Source organism: Physeter macrocephalus, chromosome 14, assembly GCF_002837175.3.
Source record: "Physeter macrocephalus isolate SW-GA chromosome 14, ASM283717v5, whole genome shotgun sequence".
NCBI classification, from domain to species: domain Eukaryota; kingdom Metazoa; phylum Chordata; class Mammalia; order Artiodactyla; family Physeteridae; genus Physeter; species Physeter macrocephalus.
In genome coordinates this window covers 44,746,865-44,759,546 of record NC_041227.1, presented here as the reverse complement: position 1 = coordinate 44,759,546, position 12,682 = coordinate 44,746,865, and the positions used below count along the sequence as shown (strand labels likewise).

At 44.8% G+C, this 12,682-nt stretch overlaps 1 pseudogene; it reads left to right on the top strand.

The window, feature by feature from the left end:
* The first annotated feature begins 6,071 nt into the window (after nucleotides 1-6,071).
* On the top strand, nucleotides 6,072-6,114 carry LOC112064883 (uncharacterized; annotated as a pseudogene).
* Nucleotides 6,115-12,682: the final 6,568 nt, after the last annotated feature.

The window sequence follows — 12,682 nt, the reverse complement described above, 5'->3', positions numbered from 1 at the left end:
TTTTTTGCGGTATGCGGGCCTCTCACTGTTGCGGCCTCTCCCGTTGCGGAGCACAGGCTCCGGACGCGCAGGCTCAGTGGCCATGGCTCACGGGCCCAGCCGCTCCGCGGCATGTGGGATCTTCCCGTACCGGGGCACGAACCCGTGTCCCCTGCATCGGCAGGCGGATTCTCAACCACTGCGCCACCAGGGAAGCCCTGGGAATGGGTTTTAATGCCTATTTCACAGCTGTCCAGGCCATTCGAAATCCTATCCCCTAGAAAGCGGATTCAATGATTTCTTATCAATATTCATCTCCCCTCTTCCCCTTACGCAGTAGCTATTTTTTAAAGCAATCATAGACTTTCAATTGCAAAAAAGCACAAGATGAAAACAAAGGAGGTATCTAATTCTGGCAGTTTGTGTGATTCTACCCACACGTAAGTACAAAGCAGTGAGGGGATTAGGTCAGTCACCTCCTCCTGGGGTCCTACAAGGGCCTGGCACAAGAAAGCACATCATTGGAGCTTTGACACATAACTGCTTATATCCCACCACCAGAACAAGGATACAGAGAAAAAGTCATAAGTATGTCAAAGCACACATTCAAAAAGTCTTTCGAGATAACTCTCATGCAAAAATAAAAGAAGGGGACAAGTAGAGGTCTAAGAATTGTTAACTCATTATCGCAGGAACCAGTGACTTGGTAGAGCTGGTCCCAGGGGCATTTTGAGGATCTGGGGGTTTGAAAGTACATACAGGGGCTGGGAAAAGAAAAGTGCTGGATACGGCATTAAACGTTCTGTGATGCTTCTCACTCTAAGTGTAATACATGCACAAAACAGTGAAAAACTGAAACATAATATAGTGTTAATTTCTATTTGGAGGGATTCTACAGAAAGAAAGAAATTAAAGCATTATGAAAAAAGCTCATTCTTAAATATTACTGTCACCTTAAAAATAAGATGAAGCAAGAAACAAACTTTGGTTTCCTTTTTAAAAGGGATACACTGACTTTATCATAAGTAGATGCTGAATTTTGTCGAAAGGTTTTTCTGCATCTGTTGAGATGATCATATGGTTTTTATTCTTCGATTTGTTAACGTGGTGCATCACACTGATTGATTTGCAGATATTGAAAAATCCTTGCGTCCCTGGGATAAAGCCCACTTGATCATGGTGCATGATCCTTTGAACATATTGTTGGATTTGGTTTGCTAATATTTTGTTGAGGAATCTATGTTCATCAGTGATATCGGTCTGGTTTTGGTATCAGGGTGATGCTGGCCTTGCAGAATGAGTTTGGAAGCATTCCTTCCTCTGTGATACGCTGATTGTTTTCATGCTTGTATGAACACACTTTCTCTGTATTTGTTTTGCCATTCATGGTAGAGGACTGCTTGTGTTTCTCATTCTTTTTTCCGATTGCATGCATTAATTAGGAGCTTAACAGAGGAGAGAGCATGTACTTTTCAATTTTTCAGTAAACTAGGTATTTATAAACCAGTCTTTCTGTATTTGAAAAAGTTGGAGCTATTGGTAAAGCTAGGAAAATTTCACAATACTATTGTTCAAAGAATAACAAGATTTGTCACATTTTACTATTTTGATTATCTTTTAATTTACTTTGATAATTGTTCCAGATTGAATTGTATCTCCCCTGGCCACACACACACACACACACACACACACACACACACACACACACACACAATATGTTCAAGTCCTACGCCCTGCAACCTGTAAATGTGGCACTATTTGGAAATAGCCTTTGCAGATATAATCAAGTAAAGATGAGACCATACTGGAGTCAGGTGGGCCCTAACCCAATGACTAGTGCCCTTATAAAAGGGAAATTTGGACACAGGCACACAGAGAGAATGCCACATGGCCACGGAGGCAGAGTGGTGTTATTCTCCCACAGGCCAAGGACTACCAGCAACCACCAAGCAACTCAGGGAGAGGCATGGGACAGACTCTCCAAGTCATTTCTCCGAGATGAAAGTCAAGGATCTCCACGTCTTTCTGTCTTCGGGGGTCCCCCTTTCCTTTAATGTCCAAATACTACGTTTCTAGAAATCGTGTTCCAAATGGCAGACTAATCATACACATTTCTCTCCCTCCCCTCCCCAAGTCCTCTTAAAATGAAAGTAAAGGTGGACAAGAGGAATTAAGTCCTTAAAAACAATGAGATCTACATGAAATTCGTCAGGAAATTTGAACCTATGATAAATTTATTGAAGAGAAAAGCAGATAAGAGGATACTGATGGATACAACAAAGCAATGTAGGAACGCTCCAGTCCCAGACATATCCCTGTGAATTTTACAACTTGGAAGATTAAGAAAACTTTCCAGAGGAAAAGAAAATCAGATCAGTTATAAGGAGAAGGAGATTCAGACCAGCATGGATTGGATCTCTTTTCAACAACATCATATAGTGAAGCACAATGGAGAAATGTCTTCAAATTAAGAGGGAATATATTTTGAACCTAAAATGTCACTGTTAGTCAAAATATCAATCAAGCATGAGGGCAAAATAAATATGTTTTCAGACATATACAGACTCTGAAAGGTAGCCTTTTGGCGCCCTTCTTGAGATAAAATGAGGAAGAAAAAAAGATTTGAGATCTATTGATAGAAAACAATGGATCTACCCTGGAAATACAGGAAAAAAAAAAAACAGCCTTGGGACTATAATTCCCTGCAGATCTAGAAAATAAGGAATTCAGATTGGAGCAGAAACGCAGAAGTCTCTGGAAGCATGTTTTCAGAAAGAAAGCGGATTTTCTGCAGCAGTTTGTAGAATTGAAAGTCTGGATATTTCTGAAGATCTGTGGTAGTAAATGTCCTCTATTGACAGCAGAAACAATAAAAAATTGTGAAAGGAAGGCCAGATGGAAGAGAGAGAGGGAGGGAGGGAAGGAGGGAGAAGGAAGAAAAAAAAAAGGCAATTAGAAACCTCCTGAGGAAGGGACCATTTAAGAAAATAAGGATTCAAACATGAAGTGAGCTGAAATACAGCAGAATCATAATTTTGAGGAATTGAAGGGGGACGAGAAGAGAATTCATTAGACCTTGATGCTAGAAACATTTCCCTTTAAATGTCATGGGAGGGCTTCCCTGGTGGCGCAGTGGTTGAGGATCCGCCTGCCGATGCAGGGGACACGGGTTCGTGCCCCGGTCCGGGAAGACCCCACATGCCGCGGAGCGGCTGGGCCCGTGAGCCATGGCCGCTGAGACTGCGCGTCCGGAGCCTGTGCTCCGCAACGGGAGAGGCCACAACAGTGAGAGGCCCGCGTACCGCAAAAGAAAAAAAAAAAAAAAGTCATGGGAATAGTGACGCTGGATTCACAGAGAAGGAAAATTCATCTTAGCTCATGATGAGGCTGCAGAGTTAGCACCGGTTATCAGTGTTAATGTGGTTCATTGGTGTTCAGTCTGTAGAATCAACCTCTAAACAAAGTCTAGAAAACTGACTTATGATTACAGAGCAGGACGCACCTGTAAAAGTAAACCTGTAGCTGACAATGACAGTTGTCACCGAGGCCGTCAGATGACGTTTGTCCTCTACGCGACGTCTCCTCTCCCAGATCTGTTGGGTCTGTTGTTCAACACGCCTTGCAGGGCCCAGATCTGCACCTCAGGCCAGGCTGCTCCGTCTGTCTCTCTCCTTCCAGCCAAGCGGATCTACCCTTCAGGCTCCAGCTGGGTCCCTCGGCAACCCCAGTGGATGATGACCTCACTGCACGTTTGGGGATGGCTTCTCAAGCTCAAGGTGACTACCCGATGTAGGAGATGGGGGTTGTTCTCTTAACACTACTTAATAAAATCAAAACGCGTGCTGAATGTGATAGCAAAGGAAAATTCCAATGGCTCCTTTAGAAAACTAGCCTACAGCAGGGAACCTGATCTATCCTTGAGCTAATATTCTTGATCGTTTCAACTTTCAGGACAAAAGCAACACACCTTGTGTTCTCGCCACGCTCATTATCAATCACTTAAACTGGGCAGTGCCCCTTTTCTTACTGAGAAGAGCAGAGGACCAAGCCCGTTCCCTGAGGGCACCTTGCTATCTGGATGCAGGACCAGCGGGTTCTCGACGTTGGCTGCATGCTGCCATCACCTGGGGCGCTTTGGAAAATCCTGACCACACTGCAGACCAGTTCCCTCAGAACCTCTGGTGCTGGGGCCCGGGCATCAGTGTTTTTGAAAAGCTTTCCAGGTGATCCCCAAGTATAGCAAGGCTAAGAACTGATTTGCAGGCTGCAGCTTCTAGATTTTTCTAGGACTTCGGCTACATATTAGAATCACCTGATAGCTATAAAGCTGCTGTTGCTGGCACCTCACCCTAGAGACTAATAGGTCAGGGCTGTGACCTGGGCCTCAGGGTTTTATCAGACTCTCCAGGTGCATGTAATGTAGGGCCAAGGTTGAGCCCCGCTGCCCCGTGTATAACAGAGCACTGATGGTGGAGAGGAATGGGCGAGAAAGCCCGTAGCAGGAGCCAGAGGACCCTGCATGTGAAGGAAGCCACGGAAGAGACAAGTAAAGCTACGGACGCATGTGATGGTATTTGAGGGAATAGAGTTTTTCACTTACATCATTTGTCACTTGTCTATGATGACATTTTCACTTGTCATCATAGACGGAGAACTGGATAGCGGATTAGGTGATCAATTCCCACTTTTAATTAGAAGAAAGCTTCTAATTTCTGCTCTTGCCTCTCCACCCGGACCCCACTACCCTGCAACAGCGGCCATGGGCCCTTTCCCCACAGGAATCAGCCAGCATCCTGGATGCAGCACCAAAGACCGCTGTGGTGACTGTCCCTGGAAGGAGGCTCCCAGGACCAGCAGCCCCTGGCCATTCCTTCCTCGAGACCCCAGGGTGGGGCTGGCAGAGCCTGGGGGAAATGGTTTTCTCCCAGTGTTGCTTCTTCTACAAATTCAAAAAGGAAACCTGGACCAGGGATGTTTTCGGTGGAAACCAGTAATGGGCGCGACCAACAAACGTTCTCCAGGGCTTGAGGTGCTGCTCAAGGGCCGCTCCCCTCCCCCACTGCAGTAGGCAGAGTCTGACATGGGGTCAGAGGACCTCATGCCCCCCACCCCTGCAGTTCCATCCTAGAATCCTCTCCTCCCGTTTGCGCAGGACTGTGACTCGCTTCTAGCCTATAGAACATGGCAAACGTATGGCTGTCACTCCTGTGAATACATAATGACATGTATAAAAAACCCCATCTTACAAGTGCTGAAATAAAATTTATATTTTAAGGCAGGACAAGAAAAATTAAACTTCTCTCTCCGCATTTGTTTGGGCCTCGTCCCTCCTTCCCCGCTGTGCAGTGTGCATCTGAATTACACACGAACCAGAGCTCCTCAAAGATGGGAATGCCTGCCCAATGTCAAGATCCATTTTTTTCTTTCTTCTGCTGCTAGCAGTGCAACTTCTTAAAAGAACAGTGTTCTTTCTCAGCTCCGTAGGGAGTCATGGTGACTTGCTGCTCGCTTTGTAGGTGCTTACCGGGACTATTGTCCTTAGTGAGCTTTATGTAAAATATCCGGATGTCACTTTGATGTATAATCCTTTGTCTCGAAAACGTGTAGGACTATGCCTTCCACTTCTAACAGGCAGAACAGTTCTCAGAGCTTTCTGAGAATCTGCTTCCCAGCTTATAAACTTCAGTTTGGATTGAATAAAATTCCTTTTTATTTCTTCTTAACTTGATAGTGAGTTGAATTTTCGGTGACATTAGAATGCATTAGAGTGACAGATGCTCTCTGCTGGTCCCGAAGAAGCAATTGCCATGTTGTGAACGTCCTAAGGAGAGGGCCATGTGCCAGGGGGCTGCCTCTAGGAGCTGAGGACCGGCTGTATCAAGACAGTGGCCAGGCCATAGGTAGAAAGAGAAGCCTGACCCACAACCTGCAGCAACCAACCCAGGAAACCAAGCTGTTATCTATAGTAACCAGGAAGCGGCCACCCCATTTACAAGTCAGGCTTGTAGGACATCAGACCGCTGTCTCTAGCCACTGGTCCAGGAAGCCAAACAATGCCCTCTGTAGCCATTGGTCCAAAGTGCCCAGAACTTGTGTCGTATGAAAGGAGAGAAGGTTAACGCTCCCCTTGACAAAACAACCAGAACTTGATTAATAACTGACAGCCTCCTGATTTTGTCCCAATTTCCAAAGTGGGACCAAGCAGAGAAGCCAAACATGCCTCCCGAACCAGTCACATAGGATGCTCACAGCAAGTCAGCCCGCCTCCTGCTTCCCTAGCCCAGCAGCCCTGGTCCGGGCACACCTGAGCTGAAGCTGCCTCTTTTCTCCACTGTAAAGCTTTCCCAACCCCCTACCCGCCTTCGAGTCTCTGCCAAACTCAGATAATGGTGGCCGACTCCCTTGCTATTGAAAGCTCTGAAAAAATGGCCTTTCCTTGTTCTCATTTGGTTGGTCTTAATTTATTGCCACCGAGCCAAGAGCCTCAGCCACATAGCTGCAAGGGAGTGAATTCTGCCAACAAACACCTGAGCTTAGAGAATCCAGAGGGGGGTGCAGGGGTCTCAGCTGAGGTTGCAGGCCCCGCCGACAGCTGGATTGAAGCCTCGTGAGGACGGGAAACCCAGCTAAGCTGCACCCAGACTCTTGACCCACGGAAACTGTGAGATGATACCGGTGTGCTATGTCGGGCTGCTACGTGTGTGGTGATGTGACATGCAGCCACAGAAAACGAGTACACAGATCGATACACTCGCGAGGAGCGACACAGCCTGGAGCCAAGCTTGGACCCTCCCCCAGTACATATACCAGTTAGAATAGCCAGTACCTTCAGAATGTCATGCCTGAGGGGTCCCACTGCCAGAAAGCGGCAGCAAAGGTAACAACATACACCACCTGAAGCAGAATTACTTGAATGGCCACACCAAAAGTTTTAAATAAGCCTGATAAAAATGTTAAGAAGGAGAAATTAGCCATATGAAATAAGACTCAGACGTCACACCAAAGGGAATCAAGTGGAAATATTATATGAAAAAGAATAATTCAGAAAATGATAGGTGGAATAAGGAATAGATGGATACCTGGAATTCCCTGGCAGTCCAGTGGTTGTTACTCCATGCTTTCACTGCTGAGGGCCCGGGTTCGATCCCTGGTCGGGGAGCTAAGACCCCACAAGCCACGCAGCGTGGCCGTGAAAAAAATAATAATAAATGGATGAAAAGAACCGAGGAGTGGGAAGATGTGATCCAGGACCTCTCCAAGGAGGCCTCGGGGGAGACTGGAGATAGGAGGTGGAGAAGTTCAAAGGCTTGGAGGACGGAAGTCAACGCGCAGATCCAGAAGGAGAGGAGGAGAAATTTGAAGGCGTGTCTTTAACTTCCCCCGAATTAAACAAGATGAAAGTCTACAGATGGAAAGGTACATAGGGCACCTCACTGTGGATGGGGAAAACGCTCAGACCCCATCATAGTGGAATTCAAACACACTGAAGACAAAGCTATTCTTCTTCAGCTTCCAGATGACAGAAGCAGGCCACCTACAATGGAGCAAGAATGAAACTGACCTCAGGCTTCTCAACAGCCGTGTTCTGATCAAGAAGACCAGGGAGTTAGATTTTTGAATAAATATGACTCTGGACCTAGAACTTTATAACTAGCCAAACTGTCATTGAACTGTGAGGATGTAATAAAAACATCCTCCGGTCTATAAAGTCTTCAAAAGTGCGCTCTGTGCCAGTGGTGCAAATATGCAAAGGACCACAGAGAAAACAGCTCGTGCAAAGGCTCTGAGGCTGGAATAAGCCCTGTGTGTTCAAAGAACAAAGGAGAGACCAGAGTTGGGTGGCTAGCGGGTGATGGGGTTAAAGGCAGGGCACAGGCCAGAGTGTGAGGACTCTGTGAGCCTTGAGAAAGACTTTGGATTTCCTGAAGAATGATGAGAAGCCAGACGGGTGAGCAGGAAAGGAATGTGATCCAATTTCCCCTCTAACTGCAGTACATCATTCTGCCGTCTGTGTGTAGAAAAACCCCGTAGCGGGCAGGAGTAGATGCAGTTTTCCAGGGAGAAGGCCCCTGGGCTTGTGACGTGGTGGTGGCTCAGCCTAGCCTGGTGGCAATGGAGGTGGAGAGAAGGGGACAGATTCAGGTTAGCTTTGTGGGGAGAGCAGGAAGGTGTCATCGATGTGTCTGTAGTTGGAACTAAAGAAAAAGCAAAAGTTATGTCTTTGTAGGTTAACAGATTTGTAAACAGACTTATCGTGGGGATCATTTTGAAATGTATGGATATACCGAATCACTTTGTTGTGCAACAGGAACTAATGTAGTGCTGTAGGTCAATTATACTTCAAACAAACTCATAAAGAAGGAGATCAGATTTCTGGTTATCAGAGGCAGGGGTTTGGGGGGAGGGAATTGGCTAAAAGTAGTCAAAAGGTACAACCTCCAGCTATAAGATAAATAAACCCTTGGGATGTAATGTACAACATGATAAATATAATTAACACTGCTGCATGTTATATATGAAAGTTAAGAGAGTTCCCATCACAAGGAAAACATTTTTTATTTCTCTAACTTTGCATCTATAAGAGATGATGGATGTTCACTAAACTGTTGTATCAGATTGATGTATGCAAGTCAAATCAGTATACTGTACAATATACAGTGCTGTATGTCGATTATATCTCAATAAAACTGGAAGAAAAAAGGTAAGAAAAAAGGAAAAGCAAGAAATTAAGGAAAATGCAGAGATAGGGAAGTTTGGGGAGAGTTTTAGGGGAGCAAATTAGGAGTTCTAACTTTGGTATGAAAACACTGAGTAGCTGTTACCTCCCAAGCGTAGAAGATGTAAGAGGATTGTCGAGTATAGAAGTTTGTCGAACACGTGAGAGGTCAAGGCTGGGGTTACAGATTCATGATCATTGGTATAGATAAAGTGTTTAATTAATTCCCCAGAGAGAATGAATGTGTATAGAGATGGGGCACGGGAAGGGGAGGGGGAGACTCGCTGGAGTCTGGTGTCACAGGAAGAGGCAGCAAAGGAGAAGAAAGAGAAGCAGCCCAGGAGGAGGAACAGATCCAGAGAACAGGCTGTTGGCATAGAAGCCAAGAGAAAATGGGCTTTAATTGTATGAGGGAAATCAGTTTGTGTGGGGTAAAATGAAGAGAGGGAAGTGCCCACGGAATTGGCAACATCCTGGCAATGGCGACTGACAAAAGCCATTTCAGCCTAACATCAGAGCAAACAGTGGGTGAGGAAGACGCGTACTTGGGATAAGAGTGACGTGATTTCAGAGTTACAGGTGGCCCGGTCCAGGGGACAGCAGACTTTTCAATAAAGGGCCAGGTGGTGAATATTTTAGGCTTTGTGAGAAAGATGATGTTTTAAAATGTAGGTTTTATTATTATTCAGGTTTGGCGAGGCAACAGCTCAGGAGAGGACTGCCACTGAAAAGACAGTTTGTCACTCACAGTTTCCAAAAGAAGGGGGCACAGCACACCACCGGGGGCCTCGTGGGGAAGCACCAGGGTGGGTCAGGAGGCAGAGGGTCCACGGGAAAACATGGGCGGGAGACTTTATCGTGGTTTCTGCAGGAAGGAATGGGTGAGGAAGGGTAAACAGACTTAGGATTGGCGAGTTGAATTAACTTCAGCGGGCTCTGGGGTATAGTGACTGTCGCTACTTCTTGCCTGGTACCTGGCCTTGGGTACCAGATTAGGGCAGGTGGACAGGGGCCCAAGTGGGAGAGCCTGATGAGGGAAGTGGCTGGCGTGTGAGTTTTGACTGGCGGGTTTTCATATGAAAGGCAGGCTCAGAGGGTGAGCTGTTTGCTTTTTCTAGGGATTTGCTAACCCAGGAAAGGGCAGCCCCGTTCACTGTCAGCAAGGCCCCAAGATGTCAAAGCATCAGAATAAAAAGACAAGCTGTTGCAGCTTCTTAACTTTGCTGTTGAAGCATAAAAGCAGCCACAGACAATATGCAAATAAATGTGGCTGGGTTTCAATAAAACTTTATTTACAAAGCAGGTGGTGGGCCAGACTTGGGGCACAAGCTGTGGTTTGCTGACTCGTGTTTAGTCAAAGAAATCAGAACAATTAGAATAGAAACAATAAGCAGAGATATCACTAAAGAAAAGTTTTAAAAAGCTGCAAAAGAAATAATTACAGACAAAAATCAAAATGTTTAACTGTGTTGCATACCAAATCAGTGAGATGGTACTCATACTGTAACACATCCTGGAAAAATGCTTAAATTAGAAAGATGAAGAAAAAGTCTAAAAGCAGGCAAAAGCAGTGCTTGTGATAATGAAGAAAAACAAATCAGGCTGAACTTAGACTTCTCACTAAGATTAAATGTTAGAAAGTAATGAAGCAAAGTTATAGAGTTTTGAAGAGAAAAGAGATCAGTTATTTATTTGCTGTTCCAACACTTAGAGACTTGAAACAAAAAGTTACTTATGTCATTGTGTGGGTTGGCTAGGCTCCCTGCTGGTGGTCCTTCTGTTCCGTGTGGTGTCAGCTGGGGTCGCTCACATGGCTGATTTAGTGGGAGCTCAGGGCTGGACAGTCCAGGATGGCTCAACTCACACGTCTGCAGGAGCAGCTGCCCGTCTCAGACTCTCTTCACATGGTGTCCCATCATTCAGTGGCCTATCGCGAGGTTACATGGCGTTGGATCTCATGAAGGCAAAATGGGGGCTGCCAGGGCTTTGAAGTCCTAAGGCAAAGCCACCCAACATCACTTTTTCCATGGTTAAAGCAAGTCAGAGGGTGAGGCTAGATTTAAGGAGGGGGCGATGGACCGACCTCTTGATGGAAGAGTGGTATGCACACGGTGGAAAGAGAGAGATTGCCAGCGCCAGCTCTGCAGACAATCCATCACAGAAAGCAAGAATTCCACACACATTCGTGTGTAAAGAGATAAGGTTTCTCAGACACAAGTGTGCTCAGCAAACTCATGTCCCTTATGTCCCTGAAAAAAAGTTTTCATGTTATAGTCTAGCTGGGCTATAATCTATTAAGCTATATTTCTAGTGGATGAAAAGGGAAATCGTTAACATTCACAAAGCCATGATACAAAAGACAGGTGATCCATATTGAAACGAGTTTAAACATTGAATGAAATCTAAATAATTGTTATACATAGAATTGAAATCTCAATTCAGATATACAATTCTCAGCAGGTGAGTCATGTAGAATAAAAAAAATTATTCAATGATGTAAGTTTCTATGCTAAAGCCCAGTATATATAAGCAAAGACTAGAAAGAACGGGGGGCCTGGGCCTGGGACGTAAGCAGGGAACTGGACAGCAGGGTAAATCCCACAGTGTACCCGGGTGGTATACCTGGGCAGAGTCAGGGCAGGCAGTTTTCAAATAAACCAGAGATAGCCAGGAGTCTTTATTTCTCATTCCCTCAAAACTGCTCCTGTCTTAGAAAAGGGCACCACTATTCGTCCAAGTGTTCCCCAGAAAACCTAAGCAGAACGGGGCACGGGGTTCCTCTTCCCACTCCTCCACAGGACTTCTTCAGCATGTCCTGAGGACTCATCCTCCCACTGGGGAAGGTTTGGGGTGTAAACACACACACAAACACAGGCAAGCACGTGCACACACAATTTCGAAAATGCCATCCTAGGTGTTTCATTGTAACTCAACTGTCTCAAAGGAGACAATATTTTTTCAGTTAATGACAACAAATATTTACTCTTTTTAAGTCACCCGCCAAATTTAGTCAATGTACTGATGGCTAAACTCAACTAAAGTGTAATCTAAATTGCATCCAAACGTAACACAGGAGAGATGTAAAGGAGCGTGCCCTGGTGGTTCTATCTGCATAGTGTAGGGGAGGCAAACTTTCCCTCTGTCTTCTTGGAGTCTCTGGCTGGGCCCAAGGCTTAAGTTGCCATAAAACAGATCAACAGAAGTAAAGCACACAAATTCTATTTTTACATGTGCATAGGGGCCTTCACAGGAAAACCCCCAAAGTGGTTAAGCCTAAGTGCTTATAAACTAGGTTGAACAAAGAGTGATTGTGAAAAAGTAACTGAAATATACGAGGAAGCAAAGAGGAGATAAGGGTCCTTTTCATGTGTTTGTACAGATTCTTCTTAGGCTCATATATTTATCATATAGCCACAGTGCCTGGAACTGTGCCTGCCACCCAGAACAGAATCATAATTGAATACAAGACTGAATGAACCACTCTGGGTAAAACAAGAACTACACTTTTCAAATGACTGGAGAACCTACGAAGAGATATTAGAGTACAGTCAGTTTAACCCCAAAGCATAGAACTCAGGAAATGGCAGGGGTTTAGAAAACCCCCAAACCATAAAACAAGATGGCAAAAATGGAAACAAATTCACCAGTTGGGTTTAAAAAGAAAATTCAGCTATATAACCAAAAATTCAGTTGCTTCAAAAAGACTCATCTAAATAAAAAGATGTAGAAAGATTTAAAATAGAGGATAGACAAAAGAATTTATTAAATGAATACAAACACAAAGAAAGCAGGGGTCATGATATGAATTTCAGAATAAATCAGGACAAACACACTTAATGGGGCAAAGGAGGTTTATTATACTGATAACTATGCCATCCACGGTAAAATCATAGTACACGTAAATATTTATGTACTGTGTAACAGCATGAAAATGCTAGAATATGAATGGTAGAAAATTCAAAGAATAATGTCAAAACTCCAAGTGAA